The sequence below is a fragment of the Palaemon carinicauda genome, chromosome 30 (assembly GCF_036898095.1).
Source record: "Palaemon carinicauda isolate YSFRI2023 chromosome 30, ASM3689809v2, whole genome shotgun sequence".
Classification (NCBI taxonomy): Eukaryota; Metazoa; Arthropoda; class Malacostraca; order Decapoda; family Palaemonidae; genus Palaemon; species Palaemon carinicauda.
Genome location: NC_090754.1, coordinates 82112896 through 82130395, shown reverse-complemented (window position 1 = coordinate 82130395; position 17500 = coordinate 82112896).

Sequence of the window (17500 nt, the reverse complement as noted above, 5' to 3'; positions counted from 1 at the left end):
TTTAGTCAGGCTCTAGGGCATTGACCTACAGGCTATGGCAATGTCACTTCCCCTTGCCTCTGCAGCCTTTAGGTCTATACTATGATGGGTGACACCGCCAGGAAAAACATTATCGACAGCGTCGATACATTATACATAAACCCTTTCATGATCCATGGGCTAGAAATCTTCCCCACATAAACACCTTCTGGTGCCATATTTATTATGAAAGGAACGGAAGCATGGCGCAAGGATTTGGCTTTCCACTTTGCAATGTATTTCCCCAATAAATGGGGCTTTGAGGACACTTAAACTGAAAGCACTGCTGGTTTCACACTTTGAAACTACATCAACACATTGGTTTATCATCTGCAAGAAACCCCTCCAATGAGTCCATCTACCTCTATGATTATATGAAGATAAGCATCGTTTAATTCATCGTTTGATTTCACCAGTACTTGGATCGTCAAACGATAAAAATTCAAACCATTGTCGTTACATCAAACAATTCACGGCCATCGCCATGAAAAAAGGGGAAGGCTATATCATGTAGAAATATGTGACCACGGGGCCAAATTACCTTTTTGTGACCTATACCTTGACCATTTGGCACTAATTTCGTGCAAATCAGATAAAAATTGACCACGATATAACAAAAAGAAGTTTTTGACCTTTTTAATACCTTGACTTTTGATCCAATCACTCCCAAATTCTAATCAAATTGTCCTTGGATCATGGCCAATCATCACACCGAACTTCACGAGATTCGGCCAAATAGCTTTTGAGTTATGCAAATCATAAACACACAGACAAACATACAAAATACACGCCTATCAAAACATAACATTCGCGACAGGAAGTTGGCGAAGGTAATCGGTCAGCTGGGAGGTAACAACTGAATGTATCATTAGATAGATACAACAATAAAATTATTAGATAAATAGACAGACAGAAATAGATAATAGCAAATAAGCTTAAACTGGAACAACTTTCAGAGAGAGAGAGAGAGAGAGAGAGAGAGAGAGAGAGAGAGAGAGAGAGAGAGAGAGAGAGATCAGTGCATAAATCAGTCAGCTGGCAGGTAACAACCTAATGGATGCAGAATGCTATAAGCCCAAGGGCTCCAATAGGGAAAAGTAGCACTGTTGCATCGTGTTTTGATATTCTCTAGGCCTACGTTAATTTCTTTTAATTTTCCATTTTAATGTACAATAATTAAATATCATAGATCTTTTATAGTACTCCATAATTTAGACACAGTAGAAGGAAAGTTCTATCACAATGATATTATGAAAAAAAAAATATTCCTTATCCCAATATTATGAAAAAAAAACAATTTATTCCTTATCCCAATGATATTACGAGAAAATAAATTATTCCTTACCTCAATGATACTATGAGGAAAACAACAATTTATTCCTTATCCCAATGATATTACGAGAAAATAAATTGTTCCTTACCTCAATGATACTATGAGGAAAACAACAATTTATTCCTTATCCCAATACGAAAAAAAAACAATTGATTCCTTTTCCCAATAATATTATGGAAAAACAACAATTTATTCCTTACCCCAATGATATTATGAGAAAAACAATTTATTCCTTATCTCCATGATATTACGAAAAAACAACAATTTATTCCTTATTCCAAAATTATGAGAAAAACAACAATTTATTCCTTATCTCAATATTATGAAAAAACAACAATTTATTCCTTATCCCAATGATATTACGAGAAAAAAATTTATTCCTTATCTCAATGATACTATGAGGAAAACAACACTTTATTCCCTATCCCAATGAAATTCTGAGAAAAACAACAATTTATTCCTTATTCCAATGATATTATGAGAAAAACAACAATTTACTCCTTATCTCAATATTATGAAAAAACAACAATTTATTCCTTACCCCAATGATATTACGAGAGAAAAATATTCCTTATCTCAATGATACTATGAGGAAAACAACAATTTATTCCCTATCTCAATGATTATATAAAAATACAAATTATTCCTTATCCCAATATAAAAAAAAACATTTGATTCCTTTTCCCATTAATATTATGGAAAAACAACAATTTGTTCCTTATCCCAATGATATTATGAGAAAAACAACAATTTATTCCTTATCTCAATGATATTACGAAAATAACAGCAATTTATTCCTTATTCCAATGATGTTCTGAGAAAAACAACAATTTATTCCTTATCTCAATATTATGAAAAAAAAATAACAATTTATTCCTTATCCCAATGATATTATGAGAAAAACAACGATTTATTCCTTGTCCCAATGATATTAAGAAAAAAAATATTCCTTATCTCAATATTATGAACAAACAACAATTTATTCTTGTCACAATGATTTGAGAAAAAGGATAGTATATTCCTTATCTCTATGATATTATGAGAAAAACAACAATTTATTCCTTTTTCCAATGATATATTATGAGAAAAACAACAGTTTGTTCCTTATCTCAACGATATTATTAAAAATATTGAATCCTTATCCCACTGGTATTATGAGCAAAACAACCAATTAATTCTTATCCCAATGGTATGAGAAAAACAAAATCTATTCCTTATCCCAATGAAGATATGGAAAAAAAAACTATTCCTAATCGTTTTTTCAAAGGAAATCCAAAACATACATTCGTACTGTAAACCGACAAAGCTCCCAATCATATAAGGATTTGCTTTTACCTACCGTTTCTATCTGTGATTCCACGGCTGGAAAAAAAAAAGTCTGATTTCACCACAGTAAAATACCAAAAAACTTATTGTCATTATTTAGATTTAATAAAACGGCTGTGCGAATCGCTGGCATTGTGAAAGGAAATTGAAATATATAAAAACTCTCATTTTCGAAGAAAACGGTATTTTCCCTATAAGTAAAACACTTTGTATATTATAAAATGTTTTCCTGACCGGAACTATAATAAAACCAATGTCTAAATCTACAGCCTAAACGGAAAGGTTTTAAAGTATTGACTGATGCCAGATACACACAAGTGTTAAGTTTCTATTTTCTGTTATATTTTCTCAGCTAGAACTTAGTACAAAATGTTATATGGCTATAATAGGCTTTTAATGCAATTGTTATTAGCAATTACATTTGCATTATTATTACTTGCTAAGCTACAACCCTAGTATATTCCTCCCCTTATCCTATGTGGCACCAATGCACTACCTATAGGCCTACAGACATACAGGAGCCTGCACTTAACATCCTTCAATACAACATAAATTCAAAATATATTATTTGCGATTCATCTAACGTATATATACCAACTTTCCGAGTCTCTTTATCTTTAGAACATTCTCAAAATTTGAAAGAAATCATCGTAAACACGATAACTCTATGGGCGAGGATACGTTAATATCTTGAACTGCATTCCACAACGGATTTAAATCGTAAAATATACGGAATGGATATAACCTTTTAAGCGCTAAATATAATTGTCTAACTTATATAAATCGTAATTACATTGATTTTAACGTTATTGTTTTAAAATCGTTAATAACTGTACGCCCATTGCATAGTCTAATGGTGTATATGTAAGCTGAACAATTGCTAGGGTTATCAGCTCCGAGTAAATACATTTTCTTGTATACATAATTCAAATGGCTATTAATTGTCCTTGGTTATTATACAACGGTATTCCTGACGTTACAAAGGATGCAGTTCTTACAACAATAACTATGATGATGTAAACATAAGATGAAGACTTTGATAGTGAAATGAAGGTTCATTAACATAGGCTTACCTTAGTTATGCTACAATGCCACATCTATCAACCAGGACATAACGTAATGACAAATTTCAGAACGAAGACAGCATACCGTTGTTTGTGGAACTTGCTGGTCACGGAAAATTGCGAAATATTTACGAAACAACGTATACAACACGCGTAATCACATTAGGTACACACATACACAAGAGTTAACTAGTTAGCCATCTTTGAAAAGGTCGAACACTTGACTTGACGGCGGAGGAATACATGAAACCTCCTATTTTTATCACTCATAATTAAGCCCTTTCCAAAAGAAATCATAAAGAATTTACTAAAAATAATTGATAAATAGATCATTTTTTTATAGTTGTATTACAGTTTCGACCATATTTGCTGAAAACAATATGATTTAACAACATACATTTTCTGTAAAACATTTGACAGAATTTCCACCAATCATCCGTATTTGAAAAACCAGATTTATAAATAATTATGTAATACATGAGAGAAATACAGTAGCTGTAGGAAGGTTCTATAAAGAGTCAAATAAACATTATTCATTTTATTTTAAATAAATTTAAATGTCAAATTAAAGTCTAAGATACGTGCCATAGGGAAACACTGACCGTCTAACGCCTTTATTCCTCCGCCGGTGTCACACATGATCACTTGAGTTCTTGAACTTCTGTCATACTCAGTATCTGTGAGTGACCGGTCCCTGATATGTGATGTTTCGAAAATAACGGCTGATTTGTAATGTGTTTCGTAAATTACGGTTGATACCGGTAATTTGTAAGTGAACGCGCGATTTGCCAGCATCTGTTCTTTGCTGTGGAGGATATATTGTGCACAATTGGTGTTTATCGTTGCAAGCGTTTAAGGTAAGTCTTTGATTTACCAATGATGTTCAATTGTTAGACGTGAGTTTTGTAATCTGCTTCTTGTAACACATAAACGAAAATAGAAACCATATACTTCAGCAAGTAAGTTAACGAACGTTGAAATTATATTGTATTTATGTAGTTTTAGGTTGATGCTATCTTTCCCATTAATTTCTATCTATTTTGTGTGTCAATCCTGCAGGAAGGTAGCTGTTTTTAAAATGGTTGTTTCCCAGTGTTCCAAATCATCTCTTTTCAAATTCTCGATGTATTATGAATTACGTTACCGTGGGGATTATCGTCTTTGTCTGAATATTTTTGTCACTTTTATGAGGAAATATTTGTCTGTCTCTTAAGTGTCGGTTAAAGGAAATAAATGTGTGGCCAAGTTGGAACAGTAGGCCTAGGTCTATGTGTTAGGTTTGATAAAAAATTTCACGGAAAAGGTGCCCCAAATAATTTCAGTTTTATTCCATTAACTTGAATATATCATAAAGGCTTATGTGAAATATTGTAAAATTATAGACCGAGAAACGTTTTTCTTCTATATAATCTGTTAAACTTTAAACCATACTCCATCCCAGCTCAGACTTACCTTTAATATTTACATATAGATTCAAGACCACTAAGATTTTCCACATACCGTCATCATTTATGTAATTTCAAACTTATTTCATTCAGTCAATCGATGTGAACACATTGTCAGCGATGGAGCACTTAGCTCACAATTGGTAGGCCGTAGATATGTACTCACACATAAAGGATACGCCATTCAGTTGCCATTCCTTTCAAACAGAATAAGGAAATTTTATATATATATATATATATATATATATATATATATATATATATATATATATATATATATATATATATATATATATATATATATATATATATATATATATATATATATATATATATATATATATATATATATATATATATATATATTTCACCATGATAAGCAAATCTGTACTAATCAGGGTCATCCATACTAGGCTTGTCTGCTCTGAACGATCAAAGAAAAGTCTCCTACCATTACCAATCCGCATTCACCAACGTGGTGTTGAAAACTGGCCAAACCTTAGACATGAATTGACATGTCTGAGGCCTTTGTCCTGCAGTTGACAACAAACTAATTGATTTGTTTGTATATATATATATATATATATATATATATATATATATATATATATATATATATATATATATATATATATATATAATGTGTGTGTGTGTGTGTGTGTATGTGTGTGTGTGTATTTATACGTAATTACTGTACTTCATTAACAGGTTGGCTCAAAAAAAAAAAAAAAAAAAAAAAACAGCTACGACCTTAGTGCTGTAACTGTCAAGTCATAGATGAGACCTCTGCGCAGTTAAACTTCCAACGTATTATCCGATTTTCCACAGAAACCTATTCAGCGTCATTCACTCCTATCTGGCTTGCCCTCTTTGATAGCCTGCATATCAAATGGGCTTCTTAGGCGATAAGTCTTGTTTACTGTCTGGCAATTCTTTACCTTTGCTGTTTGTGAATTTCAGTCTACCTTCTTTTTTTCATTAATCACTTGTCATTCATTCTGTTCACATGAACCCATCAACTCAGAATACTCTGCTTTTTCCATTTACCTTCGCTAATAATTTCACTCCATTTACGTTCTTCCACTTTTTCTCACACCACGATTTCATTCCTTAAAATAGACCTTGAAAAGCTCATATCAAATACTTCGACCGTATAACATTCACACACACACACACACACACACACACACACACACACACACACACACACACACACACACACACACATATATCATCATCCATCCATTGCCAGTCCACTACAGGACAAAGGTCTCGGACTTCCCCTCGCGTACGTTTATGGTTTTTCTCTGTCAGTCTATACCCGCGCATTTTCTTAGCTCGTAAATCCATCGTCTTGTCGTCTTTCGTCTGCTTCTTTTGCCATTTCTAGGAACCCATTCTGGTATTCTTAATGACATGGTCCTACCAGTATTAACTTATACGTCAGAAACTTGAAGTTTCAAAAAATAAGCTAGTTACAGCTCAAAGAGCTTGAGAAAGAATAATAATGGAATTAACACTAATAGTTAGAAAAAGATCAACATGGATACGAGAGCAAGCTAAAGTAGAGGATATTTTAACATGTAAAAAAGAAGTGAACATGGGTAGGGCATATAATTAGAATGACGGATGATAGATGGGCATTAGATAATTCTCTTTTTAAGGAAAGTTACATTATACAAATTTTTCAAAATCTCATTTCGTTTACCAAGAGCTTTCCATCCTATGCTTACCCTTCTTTTAATTTCGATCTGTCTTGGTTAAACACTGTCTGCCCTTAGTATAAATATAGTACACAAGACGTCGTGCAAGAGAGAGAGAGAGAGAGAGAGAGAGAGAGAGAGAGAGAGAGAGAGAGAGAGAGAGAGAGAGAGGCATATTGACAAGGAAAACAGGCTAAATTTGAGGGGAGAGAGAGAGAGAGAGAGAGAGAGAGAGAGAGAGAGAGAGAGAGAGAGAGAGAGCTGTTAACGTCTGTCCACACAACACGACCTTGCACTATCCTTTCTACGTTGAAAAAAGACCCAATGCCGTTTACTTTCGAAACTTCAATAATATAAATGATATACAATATACTGTACATTCCATGACTCAAATGATGCAAGTTACCTTTTTTCATGAAGTAACGGCTATTTTGAATATAAGTAAAGAAATTTCTCTAGAAATGTTCACTATGAGACTATTGTAAAGCAGTTTCTTGAAAATGTTGTTTGGATGTTATTTATTAAGCATTTGACCGCGGAGAATTTTATGGTTACCGATATACAATTTTAAGATAATTTTTGTCTCACTGGAGGCAGGAGGCGTTGATTTATATTTATAGGCTCAGCTCTAGTGAGAAAGCAGCACTTAAACATAAGCTGCTCAGGACGCTACCCTAATGTGCTACACATTCTCAGCAATTGAATCTCTATCTGTGCAAAGGTTTAATTTTCGTGTTTGTGGAGGAAATTGGTTTTTAATCGAAAATCAAGATGGCAAACTTGGCCATAGACCATGATAAACAGTATGAATTCACGATTTTAATTATTAGAACGATAAAAGTAAATGTTATAATTCAATTTACCAATCTCGCTTAGGAAGAGACATGAATAATTTACTCAAGACCCAACGGTCTTCTGATTCTTTGCCTGCAATGTTAGAAGGTAAGGCTCACAAAACAAACGACCACCGAAGAAACACTACATAAAATTGTTTTAGTGAGACATTGATACACTTGCAGGGGTGACTTGAAAAACTCGGAAAAGTTATTTACTATTTTAAATAATATAAAACTAGATTAATATGTAGCTGCATTATGTTGAAATAAATCTATACTATTTACCGGTATTAAAAAAAAGTAGTATAATTGCTTACATATTTTCATAAACAAGATATTTTTGTGGAGTGAATTACGAGAATCCCACAGTGATCTCTAAACCAACTCCCAAATTAATGATTTCTCCTGTGAGTCATTAATGCCAAACCACCGATTGATCACGTGACACTATGGTAACTGGTCACCAATCCCTGAAAATTGGTCATCAATCCCTGGTAACTGATAGAAACTGGTCACTAATCACTGGTGTAGGCCGGTCACCAGTGGTTTTGGGTGAAGATGCCGAGAACCAGCCCGGTTCGGTGGCTACTGGAGCGCGTCGTATGTTCCCGCCCGTCTGAGATGGCCTCTGATACAATGTATATTACATTTTAGGTGCTATTATAGTATGCTATCTACCGTCGAATTTCTATTATAGTATGCTATCTACCGTCGAATTTCTACTATAGTATGGTATATACCAAACAGTATGTTATCTACCGTCAATGTTAATCCTCCCGTTTGATGAGGATTATCAAACAGATCACTTACCACCAGTATGTTATCCTCATTGGACTTTAATTATAGTTTAATAATATTTATTGGCTGGACAACATGGGTGCATAATTATAAGCAGTTTGGAGGGAAACTTTTTTTTTTTCTTTTACAAATTATTCAAAGCTCATCATACAACAATGTTACAAGTTAATCAAATGAAAAATCAAATATTACAAAACTGAAAGAAAATAATCTATGAAAAATATTCAATCAAAAATTTATTCTACTACTGCTTGTAAACATATCTTACATCATTCAAGAAAGCAGGAAATACATCTTCGCCTTTTCTCAGAACTTTCCAATTGAAACCACCACACTACACACTTCCAGACACATTAAACCAATCAGTGACGTATTAGGTGACTTCCCAGATAAAGTAAAGTAGTGTTAATTGGGGTCTCATAAACAAAATAATAAACCAATTCCAAAATTTCAGAAAGGGGTGGTAGATAGCATACTATAATAGCACCACATTTTAAATTGTCACTGAACGTCTGGACCCTCTTCCGTGCCAACTGTCGCCCTCATCTCGCCCCTTTACTCTATTTCTGAGATCTTAATGATATCTAATTTAAGTTAACGGTGCAGAGGAAAGTTAATGACACCTTGACCCACTGATAATATCACGTAGCATAGGTTATAGGCTACATACGTTCAAATAGACGGTGGTGGATGGTGACTCGGGATGTGGCTTTCATTCCCACCCTCGCCGGCTGCAAATATTTATGTTCCAAACAGGAGTGCAGAATGGGACGGGGCTTCGTAAGCAGAAAACAGATTTAAAAGCTTAACTCCTTTATTACGGCTGCGTTAATCTGTGATGGGTTGTTGTCTCATTAAACATATGATCAGTAACTGCATTCAGAGAGAACTGTAATGTTTATAGACAGCTTAATAATAATAATAATTACATTATATATATATATATATATATATATATATATATATATATATATATATATATATATATATATATATATATACATATATATATATCTTGCAGGCTTCGTTTTATATATATATATATATATATATATATATATATATATGTATATATATATATATATATATATATATATATATATATATATATATATATATATATATATATATATATATTGCAGGCTTCGTTAAACGACTGATGACTTCATAGTTTACTTAGTTACACTTTCATCTTCTCCAGTTTCCTGTAGGCACTCTTGAGTTCGATGCTTGAAGTTCTCAAATAATATGAGATAGCCATTTTAAAACAATTTCTGCTATTTTTCTATGCATTATAACGAGCTTTCGGACTGTCCTCCGTCCATAACCATGTTGAACTAAACCTTAAGAAATATTCCGTCGAAGTGTGACTGTACATTTGTACAAATAATAATAGGACTATTCGCAAATGTTACAATTGTCAAAATAAGATACCGTTAACGCGAACAAGCAAAAAGTTACCTTGAGTTGAAAGCAAGTTTAATTGCCTATACTGTACAAGAAAGTTGGTAATTAACATTGATATTGCAAACTAGTCATGTCCCTTATACATTCGGTTGGTGTTGGTAGCTGAACTAATCGCATTACTTTTATTATTGAGAGTTTCATCCTCCATAAATTTCAAAATGTGATCTCGACTAAGTTGCTGTATAGTTTAGAATGACAAGCTGGTGTTAATGGCATTACCATAATTATAATATAGGTTTCGGAATCTTTATTGGAACTCTTTTGGTCTAGAGGATGGAAGAGTAACCACCTAGGGGCTAGACGCACCGTCAAAAAGCCCCAGTCCGGAGAGAAGCTCCGGGCAATCTAAAGAAGAAGATGGAAGAGTTATGCAGAAACCCTTGGTGTTTCAAATTCATGTTTTCAGAAACATTTTTGCTGTTCCTAATTTAGGTTTGCGGAAACCCTTTTGGTATTGAAAATTCAGGTTGACAGAAACCCTCGGTGTTACTAATTGAGGTTTGCAAAATCCCTTTTGGTGATACTAATTCAGGTTTATAGAAACCCTTTTGGTGATACTAATTCAGGTTTGCAGGAATCATTTTGGTGATACTAATTCTGGTTTGCAGAAACCCTTAGTGTTACTAATTAAGGTTTGCAAAAAACCCTTGACGTTTGTTCCCAATTCAAGTTTTCAGAAACTTTTGCTGTTCCTGATTCAAGTTTGCAGAAACCCTTTTGGTGATACTAATTCAGGTTTGCAGAAACTCTTTGTGTTACTAATTGAGGTTTGCAAAAAGAAAACCCTTTTGGTGCTAATACTTCAGGTTTGCAGAAACTCTTGTTTTACCAATTCAGGTTTGTAGAAACCCTTTTGGTGATAGTAATTCAGGTTTGCAGAAACCCTTTTGGTGATAGTAATTCAGGTTTGCAGAAACCCTTTTGGTGATACTAATTCAGGTTTGCAAAAACCCTTTTGGTGATACTAATTCAGGTTTGCAGGAATCATTTTGGTGATACTAATTCTGGTTTGCAGAAACCCTTAGTGTTACTAATTAAGGTTTGCAAAAACCGTTGGTGTTTGTTCCCAATTAAAGTTTTCAGAAACTTTTGCTGTTCCTAATTCAAGTTTGCAGAAACCCTTTTGGTGATACTAATTCAGGTTTGCAGAAACTCTTTGTGTTACTAATTAAGGTTTGCAAAAACCCTTGGTGTTACTAATTCAGGTTTGCAGAAACCCTTGTTTTACCAATTCAGGTTTGTAGAAACCCTTTTGGTGATACTAATTCGGGTTTGCAGAAACCCTTTTGGTGATACTAATTCAGGTTTGCAGAAACCCTTTTGGTGATACTAATTCTGGTTTGCAGAAACCCTTTTGGTGATACTAAATCAGGTTTGCAAAAACCCTTTTGGTGATACTAATTCAGGTTTGCAGGAATCATTTTGGTGATACTAATTAAGGTTTGCAGAAACCCTTAGTGTTACTAATTAAGGTTTGCAAAAACCGTTGGTGTTTGTTCCCAATTAAAGTTTTCAGAAACTTTTGCTGTTCCTAATTCAAGTTTGCAGAAACCCTTTTGGTGATACTAATTCAGGTTTGCAGAAACTCTTGGTGTTACTAATTAAGGTTTGCAAAAACCCTTGGTGTTACTAATTCAGGTTTGCAGAATCCCCTTTTCTCTTCCTAATTCAGGTTTGCATAAACTCTTGGTGTTACTAATTAAGGTTTGCAAAAACCCTTGGTGTTACTAATTCAGGTTTGCAGAAACCCTTTTGGTGTTACTAATTCAGGTTTGCAGAAACCTTTGGTGTTACTAATTTAGGTTTGCACAAACCCTTGGTGTTACCAATTCAGGTTTGCACAAACCCTTGGTGTTATCGATTCAGATTTGCAGAAACTCTTCATGTTACCAATTCAGGTTTGCAGAAACCTTTAGTGTTACCAATTCAAATTTGCAGAAACCCTTGGTGTTACCAATTCAGGTTTTCAGAAACCATTGGTGTTACCAATGCAGATTTGCAGAAACCTTTGGTATTGCCAATTCAGGCTTGCAAAAACCTTTGGTATAACCAATTCAGGTTTGCAGAAACCCTTTTGGTGATATTAATTCAGGTTTGCAGAAAGTCTTGGTGTTACTAGTACAGGTTTGCAAAAACACATGGTGTTACCAATTCGGGTTTGCAGAAACCTTTGGTGTTACAATTTACCGTTTTCAGAATCCCCTTTTCTCTTCCTAATTTAGGGTTGCAGAAACCCTTTTGGTGATACTAATTTAGGTTTGCATAAACTCTTGGTGTTACTAATTCAGGTTTACAAAAACACTTGGTGTTACTAATTCGGGTTTGCATAAACCCTTTGTATTACAATTTCAAGTTTCCAGAATCCCCCTTTCTCTTCCTAATTTAGGGTTGCAGAAACCCTTTTGGTATTAAAAATTCAAGTTGGCAGAAACCCTTGGTGTTACTAATTGAGGTTTGCAAAAACCATTTTGGTGTTACTAATTCAGGTTTGTAGAAACACTTGGTGTTACCAATTCAGGTTTGTAGAAACACTTGGTGTTACCAATTCAGGTTTGTAGAAACACTCGGTGTTAGCAATTCTTATTCAATTATGAAAATACCTTCGAGTAGAAAACTGGTTATTTTTCTTATTTAATTAACATGAATTTTATTTTCTTCAATTCTTGGGAGTCAAACTTTTTGATAGTGCTCCTCTTTACTGTTGTGAGTCATGTCGGTGGTACTTTATTTTTACTTACTGTACTTTAAGGACTGCTTTTCTGGTCACACACAGCAGGAGAACCCTACCCTCTACAGGATCTTCACATTCATTTTATCGTATACATTCCAATGCATTCAGCATTTCACATTGCATATTGCTCGTTTACTGTCAGGTCTACATTATCGAAGCAATTTGAGAACAAGTATGTCTCCAGTTTCCTTTTGAAAGCTTCTTTTTTTTCTTCCTTTTTTAACCATTAACGTCTCCCTACCTACCTGACTCTAAGGAGAGAGCGTTTTAAGGTAATACGCCGAACAACACCATCATAGATATACTATCATCATCATCATCTCTCTCTCTCTCTCTCTCTCTCTCTCTCTCTCTCTCTCTCTCTCTCTCTCTCTCTCTATATATATATATATATATATATATATATGTATATATATATTTATATATATGTATATATATATATATATATATTTATATATATATGTATATATATATATATAATTATATATACATACATATATATATATTATATATACATATATATATATATTATATATATATATATATATATATATATATATATATATATATATATATATATATATATATATATATATATATATAGACACACACACACACACACTCACTAACATCTATACTCTTATTTGCAAATTTACATTATGTAAATCTTGTTTAAGATTTCATCTATACCAATAGGGAGAATATTAAACTTTCCACTATACCAGGCTAATGGATAAGGTATTCATAAGAGCCATATAACGAATAGTATCTCACCTCAGAGATGACAGGCAATTTGTCACTCACCCCATATGAATGAATCCTCTTTGAAACTAAATATTATTGGTGTCTTTATAACAAGTATTTATGATTTCCCATCAGTAGATCATTTTCGACCTTATGGGGTTTACCTCGCTTTTCTTAGATGTGTTGTGATGGATATAGAGTAATGATTTCCATAATTAGCCAATTTCATTTTAGGTGTAATTAAACATTAAGTTGAATGGTTTTCCCACACTTTGATATTTATTTTCGAAAAAAAGTACTGTTTTTGTAATGACAGGAAAAACTCAAAACTATTTCAATAGGTTGTGGTGACGTCCCTGACTGGTGATTTCCAGACTGGGGTTCGAGTCCCGCTCAAAGTCGTTAGTTCCTTTGGTCGCTGCAACTTCACCATCCTTGTGAGCTAAAGATAAGGGTGGTGGGATTGGGAGAGCCTATAGGTTTGTCTGGTGAATCATTCAAGCCATTGCCTAGCCTAACTTGGTCCTAGCTTGGGTGGAAAGGGCGCTTGGCCGCTGAACATATGTATATATGGTCAGTCTCTAGGGCATTGTCCTCCTTGGTAGGGCACTGTCACTGTCCTTTGCTTCGGCCATTCCCGAGTGGCCTTTAGAAAAAAACTTGTTTTTCTTTTGTAAATTTGATTGATATATGGCAAAACAATGCACGGATGACCACGCATTAAAATCTGTATAGCCAATCGGGATGGAGTGAATTACATAATGTCCCGAAGCTTAGAAGCCGCTTTAGTATAGATTTATTGCCTATTGTATAGGCATCAGAGGAGATTTCGGTATTTATAAAGGAGAGCGGGTAATGATAAATGGATGGATAAATCCTTATTTAGGAGGACTATCGCACCCAGATATTAATCACTAATCCTTCCTCTATACCCATTCCGTGCGGCTGTTCATCCATCATCATCATCTCCTGCTGCGCCTATTGACGCTAAGAGCTCCGGTTAGATTTCGCCAGTCGTCTCCATCTCGAGCTTTTAAATCAATACTTATCCATTCATTATCATCTACTTCGAGCTTCATAAACCTCAGCCATGTAAGCCTGGGTCTTCCAACTCTTCTAGTGCTTTGCGGAGCCCCGTTGAAAGTTTGGTGAACTAATCTCTCTTGGGAGTGTGAAGAGCATGCCTAAACCATCTCCATCTACCCTTCACCATGATCTCATCCGCATATGGTTCATCCATCAGCGTTATTATTATTATTATTGTTACAAGCTAGGCTATAACCATAGGTGGAAAAGAAGGATGCTAAAGGTCCAAGGGCTCCAACAAGGAAAAATAGCCTAGTAAGGAAAGGAAAAAAGTAAATAGATAAACTACAATAGAATAATAAATAATCAAAATGAAATATTTCAAGAACAGTAACGACATTGACTTAGATCCTTCGCATTTAGACTATAAGAACTTAAAAAGAAAAAAAAAAAACACTAGAGAAATAAGATAGAGCAGCATGCCCGAGTGTACCTCTAAAAAAGAGAACTCTAATCCAAGACAGCTTAAGGGCATGATATAGAGGCTATGGCATTACCTAAGACCTTCTTGTAATACTCCACCAAAATATATATTCATCGCATTATAGATAAGTCGAAATTGGGTTTAGCCGTTCAGTTGATATGTTTAAAGGGTTTTCTTAAGCAATGGAGAAAGGAGCATGTCATTAGTCTGTCGTGCAATGTCCAGCATTCCAGATTTTGGAATGATCTTCCTTATTTGGCGGTTGAATCGGTGGAACTTCAGAAGTTCAAACTTTTTACAAATTCTTCTTTGTTGAATAGGTTAACGTAAGTCCCGTTTAATACTTATATATAACTGATCTATTTTAAGGCTGTTACTGATCTTGAAATAATTTAGATTTTTGATTCAATACTTATATGTTGTTAAATTATTATTTCCTTATTTCCTTTCCTCACTAGGCTTCTTTCTATGTTGGAGAATTCTGCATTTCCAACGAGGGTTGTAGTTTGGCCAGTAAAAATAATAAGGATAATATTATACGTAATGTATGCAGATAATCTGATCAGAATCCCCCTTTACGCCCAGTCTAGGACTAGGGCCTAGTGACCATGTATAACAAGTAGACCTATTATAGGTTTAAAGGCTGCTCATGAATGGCAGAGGTAAGGGACAGTGCCATTGTCCTATCAGGCAGTACAATGCCCTAGAGACTGACCATATACTGTACACATATGATCAGCGCCCAAGCCCCCCCCCCCCCTACTCCACCCAAGCTAGGACCAAGAGGGCCACGCAATGGCTGCTGATGACCTATAGGCTCCCCAAACTCCCTATCCCTAGCTCACAAGGATGGTGAGGTTACAGACACCAAAGAAACTAACGAGTTTTTAGCAGCACTCGAACCCCAGTCATGCGTTCATCAGTCAGGGGCGTTACCACTTCGGCCTCCCAAGGTAAGGTTGCGGTGTTTCTGTGAAATTAGACCGGGTTAAGAGTGTGGCTCAAGCCTTCGGGACCGCAATTTAAAAACCCATAAAGAACATTCACATGTAAATTCGTTTACGTTTTTCACCATCTACTATTTTTCTGACATTGGCTTGATTGGCAATGATATCTTCTACCAACGAACAATATGTAATTTCTTCTAATTATTGATTGAAATTTTATAGCCGTTTGATTCCCCCTACAAACTGATTAGTACTTATAATAATCTCACAGTCAATGATTTCAAAGAAATTACAGGCTGAATATTAAAGATATTTTCTTTGAACGCTATTATTCACTGAAATATTTATCCCGTTTTATTTGCCGTGAGCCTCTGCTTCTTCTGGATGGGTTAAAATGCCTTAATTGATGTCAGGTTAATTGCATCTATGAGTATAATCTTTCCCATCAGGGTTTGGGGTAGACTATTGGAAATGCCCTTGCTTAGCAATCTGCTGGATGGGAGTTCGAGACCCACTCGAGCTCGATAGTTTCTAGTATTGTCTGTAATCTCCCCATCCTCTTGATCTATGGAGAGCTGTCTACCGGCTGAGTCATCTGCAGCCATTGTCTGGCACTCCCTGGTCCTAGCAGGAAAGTATTAAATTTTGGAAGGTTAAGGTCAAGGTCACGGTCTAGCAAAATGTCCAATTCACGTAATCAGCCATAGGCCTAAGTTTGAACACCGTTGTCATAGAGACTTCAAACTTGGTACATTTTTCAGTGTATGAAAATCCGCGTAAATGTTAAGGTCAAATGTCAAGGTCAAGGTCGAGCAAAAGGTCGAAAAATAAGCTTCCTTGGTGGAGGTTTGCGCTCTACTGAATGCCTCTCTAAGTATTCGTAATTTTGGCATATAGAGCCTATCGTAACAATGCCAGTGATTATCCCCATTACATTTCAGTTTCTCATTACTTCTATTTGAAATCCAAATTCAATAGTATATAATAGATTTCTATACGGAATATTTCACTGTGGCTGTAAAATAATAACGAATTAAATGTAGTTTTTTCTCTGACTATTATTATTACGCATCACAAGAAATGTTTTTTCTTGAATAGAGCAACATTACATTCTGTTATGTCCTGCCGCATTTGTAAATGTACATATTTTCCCTAATATTTGTGCTATTTTTCATTTACCTTTGTTTGTACATTACCATTTGATTATAATAAACATCATATGATGGGTGATACAAATACAGATTTTCAAATTTTTTGGAATCTCTTCTTCCTATTTCCGTATATATTTTTCCATGATGTTTAGCGCGAATTTTGTTTCACCATTGTTTCTACTTTTACAATAATAAACATCATGTCATTGGATTTATAAAAGCAGATTTTTAACTTTTCGGTCCCTTTAAATAAAAATATTATTCGTAAATATTGCTAAATTTCTCCAGTCTTGAAAATAATAGGTATTTTATACATGGTTTTAAAGTTGTTTTTTTCCATACCCTTAACATAGAAGCATTTCATTTATGCTGTATAGTGTCATATAAAGTCAACTTATGCAGTAAAATGTCCTTCTGGCTTAGGTTA